We start from the raw sequence: 16,261 nt of genomic DNA, 5'->3' as shown, positions 1-16,261 counted from the left end.
GTTTTCTGGGCAGACAAAAGAGAAAAAAAAAAACCTTTGTTTACATTTTTTGTTTTTTGTTTTTTTTTTATCAAGAGCAGACCAACGATCCAAGGAAACTTGTCTTTTTAACACAGAGTCAATCTTATATCAGTGTACTCTTAAAATCCATTCATTTCAATCTTAGTCCATCCTGATCACATATTAAAATTCTAAAACCTTCCCTCCCAAACCTTCTACAACTGTCTTTTATATTCAGATTTTGTCCCAAGCCTTTTCTCTCCAAATAATCGGTCTAATTCTAGGACAAAATTACTTTCTTTTACCTTCAACAAACTGTATTCCCACTCCCTGTATATTTCTTACACATCTCCTGCTTTCATCCATACCAGAGTTGCTTTCCTTATTTCCTTCAGTCTTTAATTACATTTAGCAGAATTTTAACTCTTAGCAACCTTAGTCTCCAGTGAAAACTAAGTAGTGACCAATTGTGAAGTGTTACACCAGAATTCTTTTTTTTTTTTTTTTAATTTTTTTTTTCAACGTTTATTTATTTTTGGGACAGAGAGAGACAGAGCATGAACGGGGGAGGGGTAGAGAGAGAGGGAGACACAGAATCGGAAACAGCCTCCAGGCTCTGAGCCATCAGCCCAGAGCCTGACGCGGGGCTCGAACTCACAGACCGCGAGACCGTGACCTGGCTGAAGTCGGACGCTTAACCGACTGCGCCACCCAGGCGCCTCTACACCAGAATTCTTTAGATAGCAAATTTATGAATCTATTAAGCACAAAGTATATTTTCCAACAGACCCAAGTAACTTAGTTTCTCTACAATAAGAAGCCAAAAGCAGAGAAACTTTACATTTAGTAATTTATGTTTAAGTATTTTGTTTATTTGGAAAAAACTTAAGTATCCAACTAATTCAATCCAACTTACCATTTAACTTAGCAAAACTTTAAAGTTTCAGGTTTGATAGCTATTCTCAGGGTCAGATGGGCCACGAAACTGAGCAAGACATAATCTACAGTTTTTGCAGAGGTAAGGGTTTGGGGACAATGTCTTGAAGGCTTGCACATATGAGACCTCCGGCCATTTGGATGAGTTCCAGCAAAATAGGTCAAGCTGGAAAATAGTATTGTAGGAAAGAGTTCTGGGATGTCTGGGTGGCTCACTCGGTTAAGTGACTGACTCTTGATTTTAAATCAAGTCATGATCTCACAGTCATGAAATTGAGCCCCGCATCAGGCTCCACACTGAGCTTAAAACCCACCTAAGATTCTCTCTCTCTCTCTCTCTCTCTCTCTCCCCTTCTCATTCTCAAAAGAAAGAAGGAAAGAAAGAAAGAGAGAAAGAAAGAAAGCAAGGAAGAAAAGAAGATACCTCTTAATCTGGGAGTTTGTACTAAGACCAGGAAACATTACATAAAATGATGAGATATTTTTTTCCTCAGGACTTGGGGATCAAATTTGTTTGAGTTTTTAAGAATATAGCCCACGGGTGAGTCTGAAGGAATAGAAGGGATTTGTCCCATAGTGGGAAATACTGGCTGCCTATTCCCAAAGGAGGGCCCCACCAAAAGGAATGGAGTTCTGACTAGCAGGTACAATTTTAGTGAGAGCATCTCACTGACCTGAAAAAGGACCAGACTTTATACTGGGTGACTGACTCTACTGGAGTGTCTCACCAAGAAGAGGGTGATGCAAATAGTGATGGCACTTCCTGTTGGGGTGTCCCCTGCAACAGGAAGCACAGAAACGGAGTGGCAGAACCCAGTCAGAAAAGGAATGGGGAGGATTCACCACTCAGATGCATAGGAATGTGTTTACCTGTAGTTCAAGGTGGCATCGGGATCCATGGGAACAATGGAAAAAGGGGAGGGAGCTGAAAGAAGTAAGGCAGCTAAGAGTCAAACAGTGTCAGGAAAGGGTCCGAACTGAGTCCTGGTCATGTTGCCACCGTGAGCTGTACCACACATTGAGAACAGACCTTAGAGGATAAAGTGGTAAAGCAGAGGAAAGGGGTCCTTTGCTCTCATAGGCATGGACAGTCCAACCTGTTTGCTCTCAGACCTTCAGAACACACCAGGAAGCTGTCCTGGCCAGAGATCTTCAGTTGTCTGGGAAGCTCTATGTTTAGGTTGCCAAAGAGCCAAAAAGAGAAAGGAGAAGGAGGGAAGGATCCCTCCAAAGGGCAAAAGGGGAAATCCCTAACCCTTTTGGGCAAGGGCAGTCCAATGGTTCCCCCTGGGTCTTTGGATCCTCACTGAGGAGTAGCCTTGGCCAGAAGTCATCAGTTCCCCAAGAAGTACTAGAGTTGGCCCACTGAGGGAAAGTCCAGAGAAATTCCTGGAGAATCAAGGGAGATCTCCTGGCTGGCAAGGTTTCCCATATGGGCCACCAAATGTGGGAGACCACAAAGGCTCCCTGTACAGGCCACCAGATGTGGGCTCCTCTGATCAGATGTGGGGGCCACCAAATGTGGGATGACCTGATCAGGTGAAGGCTGGTGGCATGGGCAATGAAATAATTCACCCAAAGCAGAACACAGGAAATAGAAGTTTATTGACTACACTGCAAGGGAGCAGCAGGCAGGACAGCTAGGAAGAGATTCTGTCACAAGGTTATGATAGCAGGCTGTAGTTGAAGGAAGAAGGTAAGGAGGTATGGGAACATGGAATTTTCTTTTTTGGTACTTGTGTTCAGATGTAAGTAACCCATTGGTTGGTTTATGGATATTTTGAGGTGGGTTGCCTCATGGCCTGTCTGTACTCAGCCAGGGGATTGGGAGTCACTGTGGGCTCTTCAACATTATTCAGGTTTCCATTTTTCAAGGTGGTTACCTAAAAGTGGTCTCTATACATTAATTATTTCATTAGTTTTTCAGATATTAATGAAGTATCTACTAGCTGTCATGTACATTGCCATATTCTGAGGTTGCAACAAAGAATGAGACTAATTTTTCCCTTAAGAAAAGTACAGTCTCACAGGGCAAAAGACCTATTATAACTTGATGTTATAAAATATTGAATCAGTGCTTCAAACAGTACATAACAGGCATTATAGGAACACTCAAAAGGGGTACCTAACTCTGTCGTGGAGGAGAACAGAGGTCACGACAGGCTTTGCAGAGGAGCCTGCAAGGATGATGATGAGTTAGCGGTTTTTGTTTGTTAGTTAGTTAGTTTTTTAATTTAATTTTTGTTTTGTTTTGTTTTGTTTTGGTAGAGGAGAATAGGAGGGAACAGTGTAGACAGAAGAAAGGGAAGGGCACTCCAGAAAAGGAGATGGCATGTACAAAGACGGAGAAGCCAAAAAAAAAAAAAAAAAAAAAAATAGCATGGTGATGCAAGAAACTAGATAGATTATTGTGTTGTTGAAGCCAAAAATGTGAGGCAGATAGTATAAGGGATGAGCTGGAGAGGGAGGCAGGAGCCCACCTCAGGGATAGAGAGCTTTGACTTTACCCTCTCAGTGATGGATTTTGACATGTAATAACACAGTTAGTTTAAAATATATAATATATTCGTTTCTGTTGCTGTGTAGATGATGGATTTGGAGAGAATAAAATGGGAAGAAAGAAGACCACTTGGGAGTGTAGATCAATTAGAAATTCAGAAAGATATGATGAAATTCTGTACTGATGACAGCACAGCTGGAAATCCTGTGATGAATTGAGAAATGTCATGCATTAGAATTGAGATGGCCTTGGGCGCCTGGGTGGCTCGGTTAAGTGTCTAACTTCGGCTCAGGTCATGATCTCATGGTTCATGGGTTTGAGCCTCACCTTGGGCTTTCTGCTGTCAGTACAGAGCCTGCTTCATATCCTCTGTCTCTTTCTCTCTCTGACCTCTCAAAAATAAATAAAACATTAAAAAAAACAAAAACAAAAAGAAATTGACATGGCCAGATTAGAATTAACATGGGATGAGAAATAGTAAAGAAAAGGGAAATGCCAAGAATAACTTGAGGGACTGGTTGATATAACCAACTAAAAGAGATTGAAATAGGGGCGCCTGGGTGGCGCAGTCGGTTAAGCGTCCGACTTCAGCCAGGTCACAATCTCGCGGTCCGTGAGTTCGAGCCCCGCGTCAGGCTCTGGGCTGATGGCTCAGAGCCTGGAGCCTGTTTCCGATTCTGTGTCTCCCTCTCTCTCTGCCCCTCCCCCGTTCATGCTCTGTCTCTCTCTGTCCCAAAAATAAAATAAACGTTGAAAAAAAAAAATTTAAAAGAGATTGAAATAAAGTAGAAAATGTTAATTCTGTTTGTGCTTTGCTGAGATGGCATTCAGGTGGATGCTCAAGTGGACATGTCCATCAGGCATTGTATCATCCAAATCTAAATTTCAGGAAAGGTGTCTGGGCTCCACATACAGATTTAGGAGGCATCCACATACAAGTAGTGTCAAAAAATGCAAGTAGATGAAATCACACAAGCAGAGTCCATTAGAATTGTTAGAATCAGAGGAGTAGTGGACTTAGGAAACCTAGCATTTAAAGTGGAAGATGAACAGCCTATGAATAAACAGAGAAGGCTGATTAGAAAGATAAGGAAGACCGGGAGAATGGACATTCACAGAAACTGAAGGAGTAGCAAGTTTCTACAAGGAGGAGACATCTCAAGGGACGCAGCAAGGCATTGTGAATTAGGGACCAATATGTGCTCAAGTCATGATATTTTTGCTTTATCTCTGTGATATTTACAGGTTACATCTTTAGTTTTACATTCTTTAAGTCAGTCATTCTCTTTGTTCCTTTTCTAACATTCCAGTCTCAGTGAGATCATTTTTGTGTGGTAGTTAGTGGCTGTGAATATGCATTGAAAGGTTTCAAGAAAACTTTATTTGAGTATAGTTGACACACAATGTTACATTAGTTTCAGGTGTATAACTTAGTGATTTGATGAGTTTATACATTATGCTATGCTCCCCACAAGAATATAATGCACCACAGAGATTATTATGATTACTACATGCAGGAAAATTCCCAGTGTTTGAGCACACTTCAGATCCATGGTCCCCAAACCCAAACCAATCAAAATCAAATAAGTCAAAGGAGACCCTGTGGAAGGCATCACTTTTTAAGGGAAGTGGCTTGTTTTGTGATCTTATATAATTGAGTTATAACATCCCCAGAAGTGTTAATCCAGGTACAGCAAGGGGAGTTGGTCATAGCACAGCCATCTCCTTGCTCAGCGTAAAGATAACCAAGACCTACTTTATCAAGAACAACTTTGGCCAGAAAGTCTAAGGATCTTTTTTGTACAGCTATTGCTTTAGCAGCAGATTCTGTAATAATTTTAAAAATTAAGAAGTTAGTCTCTTTTACATTGATTTCTAACTAGGGAAATAAGGATCTATCAAAAGGAGTAAATCCTAGGGGCGCCTGGGTGGCGCAGTCGGTTAAGCGTCCGACTTCAGCCAGGTCACCATCTCGCGGTCCGTGAGTTCGAGCCCCGTGTCGGGCTCTGGGCTGATGGCTCAGAGCCTGGAGCCTGTTTCCGATTCTGTGTCTCCCTCTCTCTCTGCCCCTCGCCCGTTCATGCTCTGTCTCTCTCTGTCCCAAAAATAAATAAACGTTGAAAAAAAAATTAAAAAAAAAAAAAGGAGTAAATCCTAAATCATGAAAGCCTTTTGTTAAGTCCTTTCTAACTTGACAATGTAAATTTAGGGGAGTTGAAAGATGTCTTATTTCACTTGTGAAAAGTTAGGGTCACAGTTAGATTTTCTCCTAGGTTGAAATAAAAGGTTGTTTTAAATTCATAGGTTACCACCCTTAACAATGGTCTGGGGAATAAAGATAAGAGTGTTGTCCTTCTTTCCAGAACAATGCCAGAGTAGAGGCAAGGAAAAGCAGAAAGGGTCTCATGTTCAGTTGAAGTAAAAAGTCTTGGTTTGTTGTCTTGGGTGAAGCAGTCTATTTTGATGTCAGCTCCTTCTCTTTCTCATACATTTGATTTGGATGTCCCCAGCATCTGTGCAGGACCAGGTGTCATGTGGAACCTTTTTGTAGTTGTGTGATGTATACCCAAGGTTTAATGCCTTTTAGTTTTAATAGCAGTGTCAGGGGTCAGAAGCATTTGGTAAGGTTCTTTCCAAACCCGGCTCAAGAGCTGTTTTTTTCTGATGTATTTTCAAAATACCTAATCACTAGGCTGTAAACTGTGACCAACAGGATCCTCTGAATTGGGATCTGGAAAAGTTTTGTTAATCTGTTGATGAAAGGCCTAAACATAAGACATTAGAGACCTACAGCAACTGGTCATACGATCATGAGTCAACAAGGGACCAGCAGAAGATTGTATGCCAATAGAATTCCAAGAAGTTTGCAAGTTTTTGTTAAGGCTCATACGATTTGTCCAAGGAAGTGGGTGCTTTGATCACTGGAGATTATAGAAAGTATACAGCAAGTGGGAAACACACTAACAATTTCTTTGCTACTTTGAGGGCATTGGTCTTGCATACAGGAAAAGGCTTTAACTCATCTGGCAAACATACATACAATTATTAGAACATACTGATAATCCATACTAAGTGGCAGTTGAATGAAATCCATCAGCAAGTGTTCGAAGGGTATAGAGAAAGGAGGCCTGAGGCCTCTGAGGAAGGAGCAAGAACGGTTTTTCTGGAATTATGGACCTAACAAGTCAGACACTGCTGGTAAGATTGTTTTTGTAATTTTATAGAAGTTTGTCCACTAAGGTCTATTTATAAAATGAGTCACCATAAATGCATTATCTTGAATGAAGAATGAAGAAATTAAAAAACTGGGTTTGTCAGGAAGCCAGGAAGAACCAAACAGCTGTCTTGGGTTTTCTAAAACCCTGTTTGTTTAGTTTACAGCCATTGTTAATGTTTTTATTTAGGAGCAGACTGTTGCCATGTTACAAGGACATTAGGGTGGCGAAAGTCTGGCAATGAGAGGCCATTTTTGTGTCAAATTCTACAAAAACAGCATAAAGAAAGCTTAGTAGTACTTCTTATTTAACACTGCTTCCCATATAATTTAATATAGAAAATAAGCCTAATATTTTAGTAAATCTTTTGGAATGTTCCAGGTCAAAAAAACTTAAACAGACCAAAAGCCAAAACAAAAAGAATCTGTACTTAAACTGAGAGAAAACCAAATTCTAATCTTGTACCAGCTTACTTTTGATATTAAAACTGACTTTTTTAAATTTTTTAATGTTTATTATTTATTTTTGAGAGAGAGAGAAGAGCACAAGCGAGGGAGGAGCAGAGAAAGAGACTCAGAATCCGAAGTTGGTTCCAGGCTCCGAGATGTCAGCACAGAGCCCGACGCGGGGCTGGAACCCATAAACCATGAGATCATGATCTGAGCTGAAGTCGAACGCCTAGCCAACTGAGCCACCCAGATGCCCCTAAAATGGATTTTTAAATAATTCACTTTAATCTTAATCAACTTGGCCACACATTAAAATTTGTTTTCAAAGATTTCCTTTTCACAAACTTTCTACACCTTTCTTTTTTACATTCTGATTTTGCCCATTTTTTTTTTTCTTTTAAACAACCAGCCCTACTTTTGGACAAAATTACTTTCTTTTCCCTCAACAAAAAAATGTATCTCCATTTCTTAAACCTTCTGTTACAGAAAACATACTACTCTCCTGGAATATTGGAGATGTTTTCCCTTATTTTTTCCAATAGCTTTTACACATATTAATTAGAATTTTTAACCTTTAGCAACCTTAACTAAGTAAAACTTAGTAGCAAACAATTGTGAACCATTCCACCAGCATTCTTTAGACTTGCAAATTTATGAATACATTTCATAATTTTTAGAAACATGTCTTTTTAAATTTTCCAATGTAGCATTAACACATTCAAATATCTGTTAGTTTTTCTGTAATAAGAACCCAAAACTAGATAGATCCAAGTTTAGTAATTAATGTGTTAATATTTCTTCTTGTGTGTAAATGATCTGATATTAAATAAATTTGACTTAATTCACCATTTAACCTAACTCAGCAAAATGTTAAGTTTTAAGTTACCAGAAAGATTTAGGAGACTATTTAAAAATTTACCTAATTTTTAAAAAAATTTTATTTACATCTGTTTGTTCTTACCAATTATGCTTAAATTACCCATAAAAACTTCATCAGACATCAAATACAGTCATTTTTCCAAGTTATTAAAAATAATTTATAACAGATAACATCAACTTACTTGACTTTAAGTAAAGCCAGGCAGGAAAAAAAAATTTAATTTTAGTGCTGATAACTCTAAAGAAATGTCTATTTTAATTAAATCAACAACTTTAAACTAGCTTTTATATAGAATAATTCTTCAGGTCACATGAACTTCAAAAGACATTTGGGATAGTTTCTGTCTTTCTAAGAGTGGTAGAATGCCCAGTTTTTACAAGCACTTGCCTTCAAACCAATTGAGCTCTTCTGCAAATTATTTTAACAATAGCACACTATTGGGTGAATAGAAAAATATTTCACATTTACAACATGTATAAGGACACACACAGATAGATACAAAGACTCTATAGTTACTAATATTTTGGAGGGATTTTTTTTCCAAAAAATTAGATATTTTGTGTTAACTTAAATTGAGAACATGCTTACACAAATTCATTGACTGAAAAAAAAAGTGGAAACAATTTATGTTTTGCAAAGGAGGGAGAGTATCATGAGAATAGAAAAATGAATTAACCTTCCTTCATAACAGTGACCTCAATCTGGTTTCAGGTATCTGAATGGTGAAACTAGTAACTGAGGTCTCCAAGTTCTTGTCCAGATTTTTTAAATATTTTATTTTATTTTATTTTTATTTTTTATTGAAGCATAATTAACATACAATGTTGTATTAGTTGCAGGTGTACAATTCAATTATTCAACAATTCTATACATTCCTCATTGTTCAGCATAAGTGTACCCTTAGTTCCATTTTTCTATTTCACTCATCCCCTACCTGTCTCCCCTCTGGCAACCACCAGTTTGGTTCTCTGTATATGAGTCTGATTTTTTTTATCTCTTTTTTCTTTGTTTATACATTTGTTTTGTTTCTTTATTTCCACATATGAATGAAATCATAGGCCTGTCAGAATCTGTAGGATTAGGCAGACTCCTAGTAAGGAGTCAAAATTTCACCATATGGTATTTGTCTTTGTCTGACTTACTTCACTTAGCATTATACTCTCTAGGTCCATCCATGCTGCCATAAATGGCAAGATCTCATGCTTTTTTAATGGCTGAGTAATATACCACTGTATATATGTGTGTGTGCATATATACATACATATATGTGTATATATGTACAATATTATTTATCTATTCATCTATTGATGGGCACTTGGGTTACTTCTATACCTTAGCTATTATAAATAATGCTTCAATAAACACAGGGATGCATTTATCTTCAAATTAGTGTTTTCATTTTCTTTTTGTCATATGGTAGTTCTATTTTTAATTTCTTAAGAAACTTCCACACTGTTTTCCACAGTGGCTGCACCAATGCTTTCCCATCAACAGTGTACAAAGATTCCTTTTTCTCCACATCCTCACCAACACTTGTTATTTCTTATTGTTTTTATCCTGACAGGTGTGAGGTGATAGCTCATTGTGGTTTTTGTTTGTATTTCCTTGATGCTGAGTGATGTTAAACATCTTTTCATGTGTCTGTTGGTCATTTGTATGTCTTCTTTGGAAAACCATCTTTTGGTCCTCTGCCTATTTTTTAATTTGATTATTTATTTTTTTGGTGTTGAGTTATCTAAGTTATTTATATATTTTTATATCAACCCCTTAAAGATGTATTATTTGCAAATATCTTCTCCTATTCAGTAGGTTGCCTTGTCATTTTGTTGATGATTTCTTCCTGCATTGAGCAAAAGCTTTTTATTTTGGTGTAGTCCTAATAGTTTCATGTTGATTTTGTTTCTCTTGCCTTAGGAGACATATATCTAGAAAAATGTTTCTATGGCCAGCCTCAAAGAAATTATGGTCTATGGGTTTTTTTCTAGGAGTTTTATGGTTTCAGGTCTCACATTTTGTACTTTAATCCATTTTGAGCTTATATTTTGTATGGTTTAAGAAAGTTGTCCAGTTTTATTGTTTTGCATGTAGCCATCCAGTTTTCCTAGCACCATTTGTTGAAGAGACTGTCTTCTTTAGAAGAAATTATTCTGGCAAGAAATTTACCCTTTGTTGTCATCTGCTAGTTTTTATAAGATCCCCCATTCAGGCTCTGGTACCTACCAGAGTTTCGCCTTAGCTGTTTAAAGGAATAATGTAGCAATTTACCAGAAAATCTCTCAATTCTGGGAGGGGCCCATTTGGAAGCCCTCCTTTGAAGGTACATATGGAAGTATCTATAAGGCCATTAACTCGATAGACTTTTGCTTCTATTTGTGTCATCTTTTCAGAGTGGAAAAACAATTTAGACAGAGGATTAATGAATACAATAAGCACTCAAAAGAAGATAGAAGGGAGAAGTAGGAGTGATACTGATGCAGGCATGCTGGGTCTGAGGACCCAGAGTAGGTCCTACAGGTCCAGCCAAGAGGGTCTTTGGCTTTGCACAAGTTGGAAATCAAACATGAGCTGAGAGGAAGTAAGAACAAAGTTTATTGAAGACATGGAGAAAACTGATACAGACAGAGCATCTGTGTAATCGGAAAGGAAATGGGGCATGAGACTCATCTTTGCTTGGGGCCTGAGCTTTTTGTTGAAGATGGTGGTCTGGTATACAAGTCCTCTTAGGCATCCAGGAACTGGTTGGACAAGAGCGAGTACTCAGGTGTCCCCCTTGCTTATGCCCTGGAGTCAGGGGTTTTGGTGAGTCAGTGGTCTTGGGAAATATACATGACGAATGCACATAGTTACTCCTCAGATATTACCTATTGAGCTGGAAGACTCCAAAGAAATCATTGATCTTTACAAGGAAGAAATACATTAAGCCATGTATAAGGTGGGGGTGCAGGTCTTAGCAAGGATAGAAGCAGGAAAAGGAACAAAGAAAAAAAACAACTTTTGTTTTTTTAATGGAGTCCCTCTAATTTCCTTGTCTCAGCATGAGTCTCAGTAGTTCTTGTCTTAGATACCTCTTGCATCTTTAATTTTTTCTTTAGCCTTTTTCAATGAATCTTTCAATGGAATTAATTTGGAAATTTGAAAACTTTAGATACTTCTACTTGCCAGTTAAAGCAGGTTTCCCATTCTATTTAATTTGGGAATCTTTGTTGTCAAGTGCACTTCTTAAATTATCTTATCTAATTGAAACTTCCCCATAATGGCCATTGCAATTCTAAAATTTTGCCATTTCTGTAGATATTCACAGCTCATAGGACCATCATTTTTAGATTTTTGGATAAGCAGGCGTGCCAGAAGTCGATGTGCTTAATTCTTTGGATTTTAAGGATCCTATTCCCTAGACTTTTATTTACACAAAACAAGACAAACAAACTTGTGCACCTTAACATACCAGCAGTAACCAAAGATCGTTACTGTGGACTGGACAAGAAAAGGCCATGCCCACCATAAACAATTCCTAAACCAGCAGACTCCAGTCAACGGAGACTGAGAATGGGAAATGGAGAAAGGACTAAACCTGCAAATTCCAGGTAACTGTGGACTGGAAATTGAGAAAAGACTCCCATGTGCAATCACAGGCTGAACCAAGGGCTAACAGCTGGTGCTCTGTTAGAGCCTCCTTAGTCTACACTGACCCAGTAACCCTGGATTGGAAATCTGATTATGTCAGTAGCTCAAATGCACAAAGCAAAGCTCAAACCTCATGGAACTTACCAACAACCCTAGGAAACTGTAAGTACTCAAAAGGCTTCGTGGGGTGCCATGCCTGTTTCTCATTATCCCCAAATGCCACCAGAAGTTCATTTCAGATTCCAACACTGCCACCAAATCTGTGAAAAAAACAAAATACAACCAAGTAAATTTGAAGATCTAATTAAATGATTCGTGAATCAAGCAGCATATTGTCTATCAAGTAGAGGGAAACTCCACTAAGCTAAATAAAACAAAGGTTTTTAAAGGCAAAGAGAGGGCATTAAAAAAGAAGAAAGGAATGATTAGCAAGGAATGATTGTTTAGGCAAGTTTACCTTCCTAAAGGTAACGGAAGGGGTCTATCAATAAACTTCCTACTTTTGACCAGGAAATTCCATGTTGATTGCTTAAAGGTTGTATTATCCAGGGTGAAAACTTAGAGAATAAGTTAGAGATAAGTTAGATATTAACAAGTTAGATATTAAGTCTTGCTTTATTGATCTGGGGCCTTAATCTAAGTGATACCATTTTGGGCCTGTGGTTTTATTTTTAACAGTCTGAAATTGCAGAATTAGCTTTAATACAAGAAATGTGATAAACTAGAAACAGCAGTGATGGGTGAAAATATTTAGAAAAGAGTAATAGCTAGAACTAAGGATTATGAAACTGATGAGGGACCATGAAGCAAGCAGGGCCAACCACAAGCTAGCACACGCCCCCCACCCCTCCAGGTGGGATATATGTGATATTCTTTAGGCATTCCTGGCTGCCCAAGAACAAAGGAAAGGAGAGAAAACAAATGCTTTACTGATAAAGGTCACAGTCATACAGGACATGAGTCTCTATCAGTTTACATATGTCTTAGTAAATTGTAAGAAAAAGGCAATCTTAATAGCTAATGTCCAGAAACTTATAGACTCAGTTGCCTGGACCCCCTAATACCACCTTAGTAGTATTGCAGGTATGACAGGTAAAATTAAATTTCCTTATCACCTGCAGCCCATTCACAAATACTTAAGACAAATACAGAGTATAATATTTCTGCAGGAACTCCCTACTGTCATAATGTTAATGCTTTCTAGAGGGAAAACAACCTTAGCTTGATGATAGCAAGTCCTCAGACATCTGAAGAGTCCTCGTTAGCATATCAAAGTCCTTCTGGAAGCCTCCCTTTTGCCTTTACCTCCCCCAACTCCATAGTCTATAACCAGTCATTCTTCATTACCCTAGTGTAGCTCTTTCTGCCCCCGGGGTCCTGTCTCCAGGCTTTAATAAAATCAGTTTTTTGTACCAAAGATATCTTCAAGAATTCTTTCTTGGTCATTAGCTCCAAACCCGCACCACCACTCCAAAACCTCATCAAAACCCAGTGTAGCAGTACACAAGAAAATGGACCAGGGAAGCTTGAAGATGGTAGTAAGTTCTGGTTGCCCTTTATTTGGTACATGATGATTATCAGAAGAAGAGATGAGATGTCTGGTGAAAAATAGCTGATCTCAAATCTAAAGTCTTCCTTCTTTTATTCAGGCCAACCATCTCCAATTCCTCTAACTATCATCATTAAACATATTCATTCTTCTCGAAAAACTGCACTTGGTTATGATTGCTGTCATCTTAAAATGTGGCACTTAATATCAAACAAAAAATTCCAAAGGTACTCTGACCAAAGGAGAATATAGTGAAACTATCTAACCTTTCCTCCCTGTGGTAGAGCCCCTCCTTAAGGAATGTGGTGAAAACCTCAAGACAAGGGAAGGCAACCTGGCTATGTGTGAGTGGATGACATTCCTCATGACTCTGTAACATAGACCACCCATTCAGACTGTATGTTACCATATATGGGAGACAAAGGAGCAAAAATTGTACAAAAGGCAACCCCCTGCTGTGCTTGGGACTCAGCCTTTTGGGTCTCAGCCCACTGAGCCCATGCTGGCACAAATAAAGCTGCTTTCTGGAAAGAAAAGCCTCAGTGGCCCTACTCTCTCTGTGTGACTCACCACTACATTTCGTGGGGGCTCACCTGGGAGGTGCAGATGGTGTTTCACCTCCCTTGTCACCAGGGTAAGAACCTTGGGGCACCAGGAGAGGTGACCTTGCCTGGTGCCAGTGGACCACTTGATCCATAGGAGACTAGCCCCTCTGGGTGTGCCAGGGTGAGGGCCCCAGATGCACAAAGGAACCCAGGGAGGCCCAGGAACCAGCTCATGGAGGACCATCCATCAGACTGGTAAGAACACAGGTTCCTTTTGGTAGACCTGCCCCTAAGGGGCAGAAGGGGAGAGTGGTCACCTCCCAGAGTTGCCTGAGTAGTTCCATAAGGAAAGAAACCGCAACTCTAAGGTGCTGGGTGCTGGGCAGCAGGCTGGAGTCATTGTGTGACTGTGTGTGAATGAGACAGACAACAGAAAATTAGACCTGACCAATGTGCTTAAGCAAGTGTTGAGTCCCGATCCGTGTTTCCATGGCAACCTCATATGGCTTAGGGTGGCATCAGACTTCCTCAGGAGAGGAGAACAGCTGGAAACAGATGAAGCAAGTTTGCGTCCTCTCCAAATTAGTCCCTCCCTTCCCCCTTTTTCCTCTCTTATGAAAGTTGTCCGTTAGGGGGAGGAAATTGGTGGAAAGCAGAGTAAACCAATGCCCCTAAAGTGTATGTTGAGAAATTTCAAAAAGGGATATTCAGCAGCTTATGGTGTGAAATTAACTCCCAGAAAGCTCTGGAAATTCTGTTAAATTGATTGGCCATCGTTCAGGGTGGGCTGGCCCTCCAAGGGCTCACTTGATAAGGAACTAGTTGGTTGAGTGTTCAGGGGCGTTGTGGGGGATCCAGGCCACCCTGACCAATTTCCTTACATGGACTGTTGGCAAGACCTGGTCCTATTCTGGCCACCCTAGCTAAAAGTTTGTGTTGAAGAGAGCTATAAAGTTATGATGGCTCATGTCACGGCTTTCTCCAAATGCTGGCCAAAAACTGAAAAAACCATACTGTCGGGAAACCGGAGGGGACCCCACTGCTATATGTCCCACTGTACCCCTCATTGCCACCTGCACCTCCAGCCACCCCAGCTGCCAAAACCCCACTGGAGTCTGCCCCTAGTCCGGAGGCCTCGCCACCTCTAACACCACCAGCCTCTCCAGATGTGACTGGCTCACCTGAACCACCGGTCCCAACCCCATACACCCCTCCCAGAAGGTGACTAGAAGATCAGGCCAACAGAGACAGACCCTCCCTGAAGCAATACCGGGGAGCCCTACAGATGGCACTGGGGAAAATTAGGGGACCCATCTATTATGATCAGGAAGGCCAGATCCGAGGAGGCCAGTGTGTTTTTGTGTACCAACCCTTTACCACTATGGATCTCCTAAACTGGAGGCACCATACTCTTATATGGAGAAGCCCCAGGCTATGATTGAACTAATGCAGTCCGTAATTCAAACCCATAAAGCTACCTGGATGGACTGCTGCCAACTCCTTCCGACCCTCTTCGACATAGAGGAGCATCACCAAATTACTCAGGCAGCCCTAAAATGGTTAGAGAGGAATGCCCCAGCTGGGACGCTAGACACCCAGGCTTATGCTCAGGCTCACTTTCCTGGGGAGGACCCCGAATAGGACCCAAATGACCCAAGTGTAGATGGAGGACTTGCAAGGACTGAACAGTATCCAGAAGTCCTTCTAAATGACATGAAGGAAGGGGAGAAAAAGACCATAAATATGAGTAAAACGTCAGAAGTGCTCCAGGAACCCGAGGAGAGCCTGAGCAGGTTCTATGAGAGACTACGTGAGGCATTTCATTTTTACACAACTTTTGATCCAGAGGCGTCCATTAACCAACCAGTGGTCAAAGCAGCTTTCGTAGGGGACCAAAGGCCCAAGGGGACATCTGGCACAAGCTGTAAAAGCTAGAGGGTTTCACCAGCATGAATGCCAGTCAGTTGCTGGAAATAGCAAGGAAGGTGTCTGTCAACCGTGACCAGGTGGCATGGAGGGAAGAATGCTGGAAGATGCAGAAAAAGGCAAGCTTGTTAGCTGCTTCCTTGGGAAGCAGTTGGAACACTCCTGGAAAGGGAAGGGGCCAGGGCCAAAAAGGGGAACAGCAGGGAGGATCATCCTGCCCAGGATCAAAGTTAGGATGGAACCAGTGTGCTCACTGTCCTCAGGAGGGCCACTGGAAAAATGAGTGTCTCCTGCAGCTGGGTAATTCTCAGCAGGGCCCCAAGCAGAAAGAAATGGCCATGTGGTCCAGGGCTGGTATCAACCAGCATCATGGCCTCATGGGACCCCTGAGGATGATTTTGTGGGACTAAACACCATGGAGGACTATGAGGAAGACTAGGACAGACCAGACTGTATTTTGTTAGGCCCCAAGAGCCTATATCCAAATGAATGTGGGAGGTCGACCCATCAACTTCATAGTAGTTACTGGGGCAGAATACAAGAGACAAGCCAACATTGTGGGGGCCATGGGCAATTGGACATGCCGTCCCTTCTTGCTGCCTTGAAGATGCAATTTAGGTGGGCATGAAGTCATCCA

This window comes from Lynx rufus, unplaced genomic scaffold (assembly GCF_022079265.1).
Source record: "Lynx rufus isolate CCGP_SWC_20201006 ecotype Redwood Valley unplaced genomic scaffold, mLynRuf1.p SCAF_3, whole genome shotgun sequence".
NCBI classification, from domain to species: Eukaryota; Metazoa; Chordata; class Mammalia; order Carnivora; family Felidae; genus Lynx; species Lynx rufus.
The sequence above is the reverse complement of the archived record's forward strand: the minus strand, read 5'-3'. Positions refer to the sequence as shown.